The sequence below is a fragment of the Giraffa tippelskirchi genome, chromosome 8, assembly GCF_054371585.1.
Source record: "Giraffa tippelskirchi isolate mGirTip1 chromosome 8, T2T-mGirTip1v1.2.pri, whole genome shotgun sequence".
In the NCBI taxonomy this organism is placed as follows: domain Eukaryota; kingdom Metazoa; phylum Chordata; class Mammalia; order Artiodactyla; family Giraffidae; genus Giraffa; species Giraffa tippelskirchi.
Window position 1 is genome coordinate 143,310,341 of NC_137282.1, and position 12,038 is coordinate 143,322,378.

The window sequence follows — 12,038 nt, forward strand, 5'->3', positions numbered from 1 at the left end:
CATCAACAGAGCGTAGCATGGACCGTGGAAATCACCATTCTGCAACAAGTTCCAGAAATACGTCATCTTTCACATTACCCTCTGGTTTCCTAGTCTTTACTAGACATAAAAGCACTCTTTTTCATACACATGGAGGAAGTAGGTGATTCAAAGATCATGTTTCCTCTTTAGAACAGTCTCTGAATATTTTTACAGCTCAAAGTTAAGAGGCCAGAGTGTCCCTGTCAGAAGCCAGAGTTTCATAAACTTCAAAGTTGAAAGTCTCTGATTTGCCCTCAGCTGAGAGAAGCTGCAGGAGCTGGTCTAGTACCACACTGCAATACCTGCAGGCTTGTGGTCACACTCTAAGAGTTTAGCTACTGCTGTCAATTATGACTTGACATTTGCATCAGCATCTCTGTCAGCTGTTCATTCTACCAACCAGCATCTCTTTCAGGGTTATACAAATTCCACAATCAAAGGGACAGAGAAGAAGAAAAGGACAGAGAAAAGTCCAGAGACCTTTTCCATTCCTTTCAAACCACCTCCAAAGACCAAGGAAGAAAGTACTCTCCCGTCCCTATTTCCCTTAAAACACCGCATTCAACTCTCGTCCTCTCATCCCCAAGCCTCTTGTCTAGTCCTCCTCCAGAAAAGCTCCCCTGGTATCCTACCTCAGTTTCTCCCGTGGTGATTTCAGGTCATGTCTCATGATCCAGATCTGGAGCAATGGCCAGCAGGCGACTGGCTCTTTTTAAACCATGCGAATTATATATGCTCATGTGTTAGTAAAAATGGGGGAGAGGTGATGAGGCCCATCCTCCCCACAGCTGCGTGACTGACCGAGGGGTGAGAGGGACTTTGGTCGGTGAAAGGTGTGGCTTGTTTGCACACAGGAAGGAGGAAAGTCTTGGTGCCTCAGAGTAAATACGACATTGAAGTCAGTCAGGACACACAATGAAGACCTCCCAGAGCCCAGCTTAGATACCTCGGGATCCAGGTGTGGTCGGTGTCGGTGACACAGAACCACGGCATCTGCTCATGATACTGGAACACCAGGTGCCCACCCACTGTCTCCCAGTTTCCCTCCAGTCAGGCTGGTCTCAGCACTCACCCTGGGGGAGCTCACAGGGAATAACACTAATAAGAGTTGCCAGTTGAAACTTTTTTTTTTTGTCACCCTGTGAGACTTGTGGGATCTTGGCTCCCCAACCAAGCATTGAGCCCGGGTCCTTGGCAGTGAAAGTGTGAAGTCCTAACCACTAGACCGCAGGGAACTCCTGAGGCTTTGTTAAAAGGTCCAACATTCTTGTTCAAATCTCACTCCGTACTATCCTTCCTCAATCCCCCTTGGCCACTGTCTGCTGTGGGGTTCCTATTAAAAAGTCACTTTCCCGGGCTTCCTAGGTGGCTCAGTGGTAAAGATCCTCCTGCCAGTGCGGGAGACATGGGTTCAATCCCTGATCCAGGAAGATCCCACATGCCATGGAGCAACTAAGCCCGTGTGCCACACCTATGAAGCCAGTGCTGTAGAGCCTGGGGAGCTGCAAGTAGAAAGCCCCTGTGCCGCAACTACTGAAGCCTGCGTGCCTATAGCCCATGCTCCACAAGAGCAGCCACCACAGTGATAAGCCCTAGCACTGCAGCTAGAAGTAGCCCCTACTCACAGCAGCTAGAGTAAAGCCCGCATAGCAATGAAGACCCAGTGCAGCCAAAAATAAATAAATAATAAATTTAAAAAAATTTTTTTAAAAGTTACTTTCACCATAGTCACAGTTACTTGGCCTTTTTATCAAAGGTGATGGCTCCCTCGAATCTCAGGGTGACAGGTGGAGTGAGCATCTTACACACTCCATACCACCATCTCCTGAGTGTGATGCCCCAGAGCCAGATAACAATACCTGTGTGTGCAGCTCTGGCTGTCTGCCTTCTCCCTCTGCCTTGCTATCCTCCACACAGCCAATTCCCCCGATTTGTTACAGATGAGCCACTGAGTCTTATGAATGAAGCTCATGGGCTCTTCCCCACCCGACCTTGCAATCCTGCTGTCATCTTGGGTGATTTCAAGGACAATGTAGTTGACCATCAGGCCTAAGGCCCTTCAGCATCTTGATCTGTTCACATCCGGTGACCTTTCCTTTTGGGGACCACCCTGGTAACCATTCTCTGGTCCTTGTCAGAACTGACTTCACCACCCGAAGTCACAACTCCAGACATCAGACCTGTCTTACATCTCTCTCCCAAGCTTCTTACTACCTCATCTGGTCATCAATCTCTAATCTTGACCCCTCCACATTCCTCATTTGTCACGTCTCATGAGATAATATGAGAAAGGAAAATGTGGAGAGATTAAGTAACCTGCTGAGGCCACAGACGGGTAAACAGGGAGCTGGGATTTAGATCTGGATGTCTGTCCTTTTAGCCCATGGGCTTCTTCACCACAAAATGTCATCTTTTCACACTTTTCCTTGCCCTTACAAAAAGATCAATAAAGTCTTAATAAATGGCAAGATGAATTGCCAGATAGATTGATAATTAGATTCTGGATAGATAGATGAAAAATAGCACTTTGTGCCACTTTGGTTTACTGACCATATGGTAACTTCTTCTACAGTTATTTAGGTACTTTTCTTGATTTTCCTACTAGCTTATTGAGCAACTTGAAGGTAGAGACACATTTAATGCCAAATTAAGAATAATTCAAATATAGAAGTCATAGAAGAATAGACAAATAAATTCAATCATATTTTAAAAGATCTGCATGTGTGTGGGGGGATTGCAAAAGAATATCAAGAGACAGATGACAAAATGAAAATGTAAAAAGAAAACATGTTTAGAATTATCATCAAAATCAAAGGGTTAGGACTTCTCTGGTGGTCCAGTGGTCAAGAATCTGCCTTGCAATGGGATACGGGTTTGATCCCTGGTTGGGGAACTAAGATCCCAAATGTTGCAGGGCAACTAAACCCATGAGCCACAACTACTGAGTCCATGCTCCACAACTAGAGAAAGCCTGCATGCCCCAATGACGACTCAGTGCAGCTAAAAATAAAATAAAACAAAATAAAAATGGTAGTTTATAAAAAAAGAATCAAAGGGTTAATTCCCTTAATGCATAGAGAACTCTCTCTCACACACAAAAATTAACAAGTATGAAACTGGACAGAGGATATAAACAACACTTCATAGGGAAAAAAACGTCTCTAAAACATGTGAAAAGATGTTCAAACTCTCTCACATGAAGAAAATGCACATTAAAATGGCACTGAAATTAGATGGCAGGATGACTGGAGAACTGGGGTTGGAAAGGGACTTTCTTTTCTGTTCCCATTGTACCTTTTAAATTTGGAACCAAGTAGGAATATCACCTGCGTTTCTCCTGTGGCTCAATGGTAAAGAACCTGTCTGCCAATGCAGGAGATGCAGGTCCCATCCCTGGGTTGGGAGGATCTCTTGGAGAAGGGAATGGCAACCCATTTCAGTATTCTTGCCTGGAGAATTCCATGGACAGAAGAGCCTGGAAGACTACAGTCCATAGGGTTGCAAAGAGTCAGACAGGAGTTAGTGACTAAATGACAACAACAAGGATATCATCTATTTAAACAATTACATTTAAAGAAGAAGAAAAATCTGTGGCTAGAATGAAAGAAATTTTAACTACCCCAAAGATCTGGATTATGGTCCTAATTCTGAGATTTGGAGCTTCATGTGCCAAGACAGCCACAATCTCAGCCTCCTTCCCAAGAAAGTGGATCAAATGTCACAGCTGGGAACAGAGATGCTTCAGAAATTACAAACCAGTGCACAACGGTTAGGGGTGATTATTTCCCTGCCTCACAGTCTATTCAGCATAACTCCTTGCTTATAGTGATCCATTTGAATGAGTGATCTTATCTAATTTCACCAACTTTAAAATATTGGAGCCAGGGGCCCGGTGATTTGCATCTTTTCCCTCTCCTTCACTTTGGCTCTGCTCTGACGCTTTCCAGCAGAGAAGCCCCCTTACCTCTTCTTGTAGCTGCTTTAAATTCTTAGAATCAGTTTAAGTTCAGCTCATGTCCCGGTTTCCTGCATGAAACCTTCCTAACTACTCAAACTTCATCCTTCCAGGCCCTCCACTTACAGTTGGGCAGGGTGTGCACTGTACAAGAACACCTGGGAGATGGGATGAGTCAGCACTGAGACCCAGCCCACAGTCTATTTACAGAGCCATGAACCTCAGCAGCCCATAGCAGCATTGCCCCCGATGAAGGGGAGGGGTCCATTTTAACTTGCACAAAGGTGTCAGAGGGGCTGGCAGGTCTATATGCATCACTCTTTTTCCTGAACCACCTCCTAATTTCTTTAAAAAAATTATCTTTTGGCCACTGACCAGGGATCTAACCTGCGCTCCCTGCATTGACAGCACCAAGTCTTAACACTGGACCACTGGAGAAGTCCTTGTTGTTGTTTAGTAACTAAGTCATGTCCGACTCTTCGAGACCCCATGAACTGTAGCCCACCAGGCTCCTCTGTCTGTAGGATTTCCCAGGCAAGAGTACTGGAATGGGTTGCCATTTCCTTCTCCAGGGGATCTTTCCTACCCAGGGATTGAACCCATGTCTCTGGCATTGGCAGGTGGATTCTTGACTGCTGAGCCACCAGGGAAGCCTAGAGAAGTCCCCGAGCCACCTCCTAATTTATTACCATAAATTTTTGCCAACTTCTCTGACTTCGGCTCATGCTTAGCTCCACAAGGGACAGGACTATGTCTTCCCTCATGGAAGACATACCTTCTGATGCCTAGCCCACTGACGGGAATCTTAAGCCATTCTTTCAAAGCTCCAACTAAATCCTAGGGATGTTTTCTCAGCCCACATCCAAACTGATGACCCTGAAACATGAGAGCATCAGCAGTCCTTTCCTTGAAATTCTCATCTCTGCTGCCTCCCGGGTTCCCTTTCACCTCTCTGACCATGCATTATAGGGGATCCACTCCATCCTAGCACAATGAGGTGGAGTTGCATGGACTTTGAAGGCAGATGGACCAGATTCCCATCTCTGCTCCACCACTTTGCAGCTGTGGAAACTTAAGTAGGTCCTGTAATCTCCCTGAGCTCCACTGCCATCCAGATCTTTATCTATGGTCTTGATGTACTTACCTAGTTAAAATTCCTGTGCATCCTTGTATGTCTCATCACCATCTCAACTTCAATTCTAAATTATTCTTACCCAGAACAGGGCTTCCTTGGTGGCTCAGACAGTAAAAATCTGCCTGCAGTGTGGGAGACTTGGGTTAGATCCCTGGGTGGTGAAGACCCCCCGGAGAAAGAAATGGCAACTCACTTCAGTATTCTTGCCTGAAGAATCCCATGGACAGAGGAGCCTTGTGGGCTACAATCCCTGGGTCAGACAAAGGGTCAGACACGTCTGAGCGACTAACTTTACCCAGGCATTAAACAGTTGTCTCTCTTTGGGCAGTAGGTGGAGCTGTCTCCCAAGACACGATGCACCTTATTTTCGTCTCTCGAAAGGCAGAATGACTCAGGGCCCTGGGACTTTTCATTTTAAAATGAGTTTCAAATCTGCTCTTGTAATTCCTCAGAGCAAGACATACCTGGCTATGGAAAGTTAGCTCTGACATATGCACATTCAGGAAGAGGAAGGGAAGAAGGTGAAGGGAGCATAAAACTATATAAGAGGAAGAGGGTATAGCCCAGGAGAGACAGCCTGCAGAGCACCAAAAAGCAGGGACCAAGGAAGAAAGTGCCAGTGAAAGATATGCGACGGCAGAAATAGCCAAGAATTTTAAAATGCAGGATGTCTAATGCTGAACCTTAATCTATCTGCTCCACAATTATGAAAAAGGAAGAGGGGGAATAGGAGCTCAAGACTGGAGACTCAGGAAAAAAGGAGAATGCAGCAGAGGCCTTAGGAGCTGCTAGTGAAAGTAACACATTCTAGTTGGGACCTCCTGGATTCTACCCAGTGGCATGGAAGAAACAGCCTGAAATGTACTGAGGCTATTAGTAATTCACCAGGTTGATAGAGTCCTTATTTTGAATCCTATAGAAAGACTTCTCCTGAGAAGCACAGCCAGATGGAACTGTATGGATGCTTTGGTTGTTGAGGTGGCAGAAGGGGCTGAAACCACCCTGCGTGGAAGGTGTACAAGTGACTGATTGACCGTTGGTACTTGGTTGGACACACCTGTTTTCAACAAAAGGACGGAACTATACGATAAACAAAATAGGGGAATTTATGAACTTCCAAACTCACTGAGGCTTGAAGAAGAATGAAAAGGAGCCAGCAAGAGCAGAGAGTGACATTAGGTGAGATGGAGAGTCAGGGACAGATGGACATGAGACCCTAGTAGAGAGGCTTCAGAGACAGTCTTGCCGCAGTAGCAGGGTGCACAGAGGAGGATCCTGAAGCTCCTTACCTGCTCTGGCCCTTTCCAGTGCTCTGGGATAGGCCCTAGCTACATGTTTAACAGGGTCACACTCTTCTGTAAAATTTGCAAAAGTAATATATTTTTAACCAAAGGTAAGGTTGCTGTCTCTTTCCTGGTATCAGGTGACTGTAGCGGGTGAGATCTAGCTAAGGACGAGTTAAGTTGGGCTTCCATTGTTCGGGTTTGTTAAGATTCATCAGTTATTGCTTAATAAGTTCATGAGTTATTGCTGGGTGTTCTCCTTGTAGAAATGGCTTCCAGGAACACCTCTACCACCCACTGAGACAGCTCACCTGACATCAGAGACTAAAGTGCAGGGTCAGAGGATATGTCATGACACGTGTCCTGTGACATGAGGTACCAGACATCTGTGGACAGGGGAGTCAATAAATCCCTTCTACATCCCTAGATGTTAAGTATAGGATTTAGTCTCACTGAGGTCTAGTCAAAATGGAAGTGCTTTTCTTCAGGAATATATTTAACAATGTAACATATATGAATATGTATACATGACAAAATAAAATTATTTTTAACATATTTCTACATGAAATCAATTGAAGTTATTCTGACATCAAAAAGCAATTTGGAAGAAAAACAATTCAGATCAAACCAAAATCAGTAAGTGATGGGAAGAGATGAATTTTAAACAGAAGTAAAGAATAGAGTTCTAGATTTTTTGACACTCAGTTGGCAAAGAATAAACCTATAACATATTACATTTTTAAAACTTTATTTTTTTAGTTTTCATTTCTTATTGATTTGGTATGAAATATTGGCACCTAGAATCTTAGAACTCACAATACCTTTTTAGAACAAGGAATTAGCAATAAACAGGTCAGTGACCTTTAGCAATTTAAAGAGCTATTTAAGATTAATCACTGGAGTGTTCTGAAAGCTCACAGAAGAAACTCTTAACAGAAGTTTCCCCAAAGTTAATGAACTAAAAATTGGCACATTATTATCAATAATGATTGTGAAACTGAAATAAATTTTTCTTAACTTTCAATTTAAAAAATTATTAACCAAGCTAGAGGAAACGCCAAATGGAAACCACTGGGTGTTGTTTCACTGGGGACTCCAAAGAGTTCCGGTACCACAGCTCTTTATATCTCAGTGCAGAAAGGAATTCAGAGAGAGGCAAAGTGATAGATAAGAAGTGATTATTAGAATAGGAAGCTTGTGAGGTTTACAAGTGGACAGGTGAGAATGGATGAGAAATGCAATGCCCTAAAAAATTCCTGGGCTGCAGTTTTATAATCAAAAGAAAAGTGGGGAAGGAGAAAACTTCTTTGTCTTTCTTGAATAGACATCATGCTTCCATCATCAGCTCCTCCTCCAGGTTGAGCGGGGGAGTTTTCTTGTCCCTACGTGGTCAAGCTGGTCCACAGATTATTGTTTTTTATGTGTGCAGAGAACATGTCTTATGGATCTTTAACTTCCTGAGCTCACTGGGCAGGATGTGGGGCTCATGCCACCATTTTAAGGGCATGTCTCCAGTGCTTCTGTTGCATGGTTTTGTTGCGAAACAAGCCTGCTTGGTTTTGTGGCTAAGCAAATCTTCTTTCTTGAGTAATCATTAACTTGCAGGGGTCTCATATTTTTTCTACTTACAGTCCCCTAGTAAGATTAGCTATTTAATCACCTTCTTTGTCCCTTTACTCTGTCCCTATCAAAATGACTAATTCTCACCAGAGAAAATGTCTTATAAAGTTGTTGTCAAATGAAGGAGACAAAAAGTACAGAGAAGGGGTGGGGCTTCCTGAGGGGCTCAATCTCTTCTTCATCCTGCATTGGCCTCTGAGGGAGCGTTGTGGCAGCTACACAGGCCCCAGCCAACCCCTCCAGAGAGGTGGGTCGTGGAGGAAGCCAAGGTGGCCAGCATGGCCAGCCGTGGGCACAGGCAGTGGTGCTGGTGCCGCCCCTCCTGGGTGAGGGCAAGGCCAAGAACCCACACCTGAGCCAGAAGACCCCGGGTCCATACGCATGAGTCCACCCTGAGAGTGCCTGCTCCTGTCTTCCCTAGAGGCAGAGATCACCTGCCAGTCCCTGGCTCCTCATGAGGAGCCTCACCTGAAAGGCCATTCAGAAGGAACTGTGGGTAAACGGCAGCTTCCCAGTTGTGAGATGGATTGCGAAAGATGCCCAGCTTTTTCTGAATTTCCTTCACTTCCTTTCTGGGCCACCTTTCCCTGGTAGTGGGGACCATTCATTGCTTTGGGCTCCTGTTTGCCCCTGAAGTCTCTACCAGGAAAAGGGGGCTGAGGCCCAGTTTTCTGTCCAATGTCAGGTGACAATTCCTTTCCTAAGGCATTGCTTCCTGCAGTAGATGCCACTTCTTTCTTGAAGCTTACTGTTTTTTTGCCTATACCAGCTCTTGGGTGCTCGGGGCCCACCTGTTTCATTTCCTTGTTGCAGGAGGAGGGAGATGATTAAATAATTGTGATTGCAAAAAATTAAACTGAGCAACTAAAAGAAGAAGTATAAAAATACAGGGAAAATATAGTGGTGACCAGTTAAATAAAAATATTTTAATTTTTTGATGTTTGTGATATGTCAGCGTTTTAAACCTTGTAATTTGTTGCCACTGCTTTTTTCTCATTCTAAGTAAATATTCACTTCGGTTCCTAATGTTATATTTCCAATTTTGTGTCCTTTTTCTTGAAGAGGCCCCAACAATGTGTGAGCTTCAGGCTCCACAAACCTAACGCCCCCCCTTCCCCCACCCTCCACCACCCCAATTCCCCCATCCCTCCCCATCCCTCTGCTATAAGCGTTTTTTATGGCGGGGGGGGGGGGAGCAGTGATGGTGTGATGTAAGTGGGCGCAGGTTTCCATCAGGAAGCCGTAAAGGAGACCTGAACAGTAAAAGAAGTTGCCCGGGAGCAGTGGCTGTGAGGCTCCGTGGACGGACTGGCAGGTGAGATGGCGAGTTCCCGCCCTGGCGAGTGTGTCCGTCGGCCAGTCCGCTCAGAAGTCCCTGCGGCAAGTTCATAACCGTCCCCGGGGCGGGGCCGAGGCTCCACGTGCTCAGGTTGGTTGCGTTCCTCTCCTTGCAGCGATTCCAGAATTCCAGAAGCAAGGCTTGGACCTCGGGATTTGCAGAAAACCTTCACCAACAGGCAACTGAGCCTTCAAGTGTTTCCAACTATCTCTCAGTTTTGTTTTGTTTTGTTTTTTTGGTGGCTTTCCTGGTCAAACATATGTTTTGTAATTAAAAAAAAAACCCACCTCAACTGAGACAATATAATCAGGATTAACCACCAAATCGGTTGCTTTTTGTTAAAACGCTGTCGCTCATTTCCACTTGGGAGCGTATGCGCGCCACGCGCCCCGGCTCAGTCCAGAGCACGCCCACCGGCGGTTCTCGCTCCAGTCACCCTAACGGTCCCCAACGGCCCCCCAGGCGGCCCCACTGGACACTCCCGGCCCAGCCGCTGCCGGGGAAGGCGTCGATCCAGCCGCTCCTCCGCTCACTATGCGTCGCGGCGGCCAGCACCCAACTACCTCTTTCACATCACCCCCGGGTGGTCTGAGTCCCCGCGCGGCCTGCTCCTGGCTCTTCCTGACCCTGCGGATTTCAGGGTGCCGGTGTGGGTGCCCCACTTCCGTCCTCCACGCCTCCGACCTCTTGCCGAGGAGTCATCTCCAATCTGCCCATGGAGAAATCAAAGGCCCTGAAAAGCGGGCCCCGAAGACCCCTGAGAGTGGTGACCAAAAGCATGTACTGTAAGTGACCGTGGGAGGATTAACACTTGATTTCCTACAACAGAGGCAGCCTCAGAAAACCGGCCTCGGAATTTGTTCCCCTACAGGACCCTCAGTCCTTCCAGACGGCCCGATGCTGACCCATTTAGCAAGCTCTCTGGGCACACAGCTCACCCCAAACCAATGGAATGAAAAAACTTTGTTTAGAAGTGAGGCCTGTGGAAACCTTAGCAGGCTACAAGCTTTTAATGCATCGTTATCTCTGAGAGTTTTCTGTTTGGCTCCTCTTCTGCCTCTAGAGCTGGCTGCAGCTCCAATCTCCTTGTCACATCCTGGTCTGCAAACTGAGACCTATCCGGGGCCCTTATGCTCTATGTGATGCAACTCCTCATGTTGCACTGAAGCTAGAATCCTCACAGCCACCATGAAAGCTCCTGCTTTCCAGGCACCAACCTCACAATATGTAGGAACAGACTTTTTGTTTCTGAGCCTAGTAAGGAGGGCTGCTCTGACTCCAGCTCTTTGTGGAATATTAGGTGTGCAGAAGGCAAGATTCTATTTCAGCTCTGTCTGGGGGTAAAAGGGCAATGTGTGTGTGCACCAGCAAGAAAAGTCCATATAGACTTTATTACTAAAGGGAAAGGAAAAAAGGAAAATACATTTTCTGAAAACTAAGGTTCAGAGAAGAACAAACCACTGCAAAAACTGGAGGCCTGGATCAGAAAGTTTTCTGCTCTCATTAGTGGACTGAGTAATTCAGACTTCTTCCAGGTGAAGACAACTGAAAAAGCTGAATAAAATATTTTTCAAGTATCTTAAAAATTCAAAGGGCCAGTAAAGAATGGCTGGGCCAAAGTTTGGGAATGGAATCTGTGGATCTGAGGCCAGAACTTAAAAGTTGCTTCTGTCTGGGAACATTTGCTGATCCTGCGTGTTCCTGAGATCCCAGACTGCATTTTTGACAGCCTTTAAAGGCTTACAGAACTAGAAATAGAGTCCCAAGCCCCCCAAATATCAAGTGTTGAACTTGTTTAAGGTGACTCTAGGCTGCAGTGTCAAAAAAAAAGAATCCTTCTGGGAAGAAGCTCACATAATCCTAGGCTTTGAATTATTTCTACAAATACTTCTTCAAATGTATCTAGCACACGCACAAAAATAACCAGGCACCAGAGGGACAAGAAACCCCACCAGTGAGGAAAGCAGGGACGACAGAATTAGACTCACAGGGATTTCAGACACTGCCATTATTGGCAGAAACCAACGACTTTGTGTGTGCTGTGTTCAAGAAGATACAAGCCAGACTTGAAAGATCTGGCAGAGAACCAGGAATTTTAATAAGTGGCATAGCAGATGTTAAAAAAAATAACTTCAGCCTGAGAGAGTCACGGGGACTGAAGTTATGAAGTCATGGAAACTCAAGTGTCGTACTCTGGTTGGTCTGTCTGTGAAGATCACACAGATTTGGAGATAGTAGTTCCTGTTTCCAGTTCAGCTTTTGATATCACAGAATGACATAAAAAAATAAAGCATGTAATTTGAACTGTATAATTTTTAAGGGTTATACATTCATCTGGTTCAAAAAGTAGTATATAAGAACTATGTACAAGATTTGCAACCATCCACCCCTATTCATCTATCTGCCACTACCCACCGCTACCCCTTCCCCACAGGTAAACACTTTTACTAGTTTCTTGTGTATCCTTTTGATAGGGATAGAAGAGGATAGTTATACAAGTAGTTGTAGAAGTCCCCAAAGGGGCCTATAGATAGAGAAGGAAACCTAGGAAACTTTGGGAGCCCTTGGTAAGTCAGTGAGGCTCAAAAAAGCTATTGGAACATTATTCAATGAAGCAGTCTTGCTTAATTATAAAACCATAAACAAAACCACAAGATATGCCCCAGGCCACTAGATGGAGGACCA

The 12,038-nt window shown here is 45.3% G+C and overlaps 1 long non-coding RNA gene across 1 annotated transcript; it reads left to right on the top strand.

Moving 5' to 3' along the window:
• Window positions 1-6,368: 6,368 nt before the first annotated feature.
• LOC145518419 (uncharacterized) lies at window positions 6,369-11,662 on the top strand. The gene is made up of 2 exons (XR_014062876.1): window positions 6,369-9,329; window positions 9,469-11,662. It is a non-coding gene; the product is annotated as an uncharacterized LOC145518419 (long non-coding RNA).
• The last annotated feature ends 376 nt before the right edge of the window (window positions 11,663-12,038 follow it).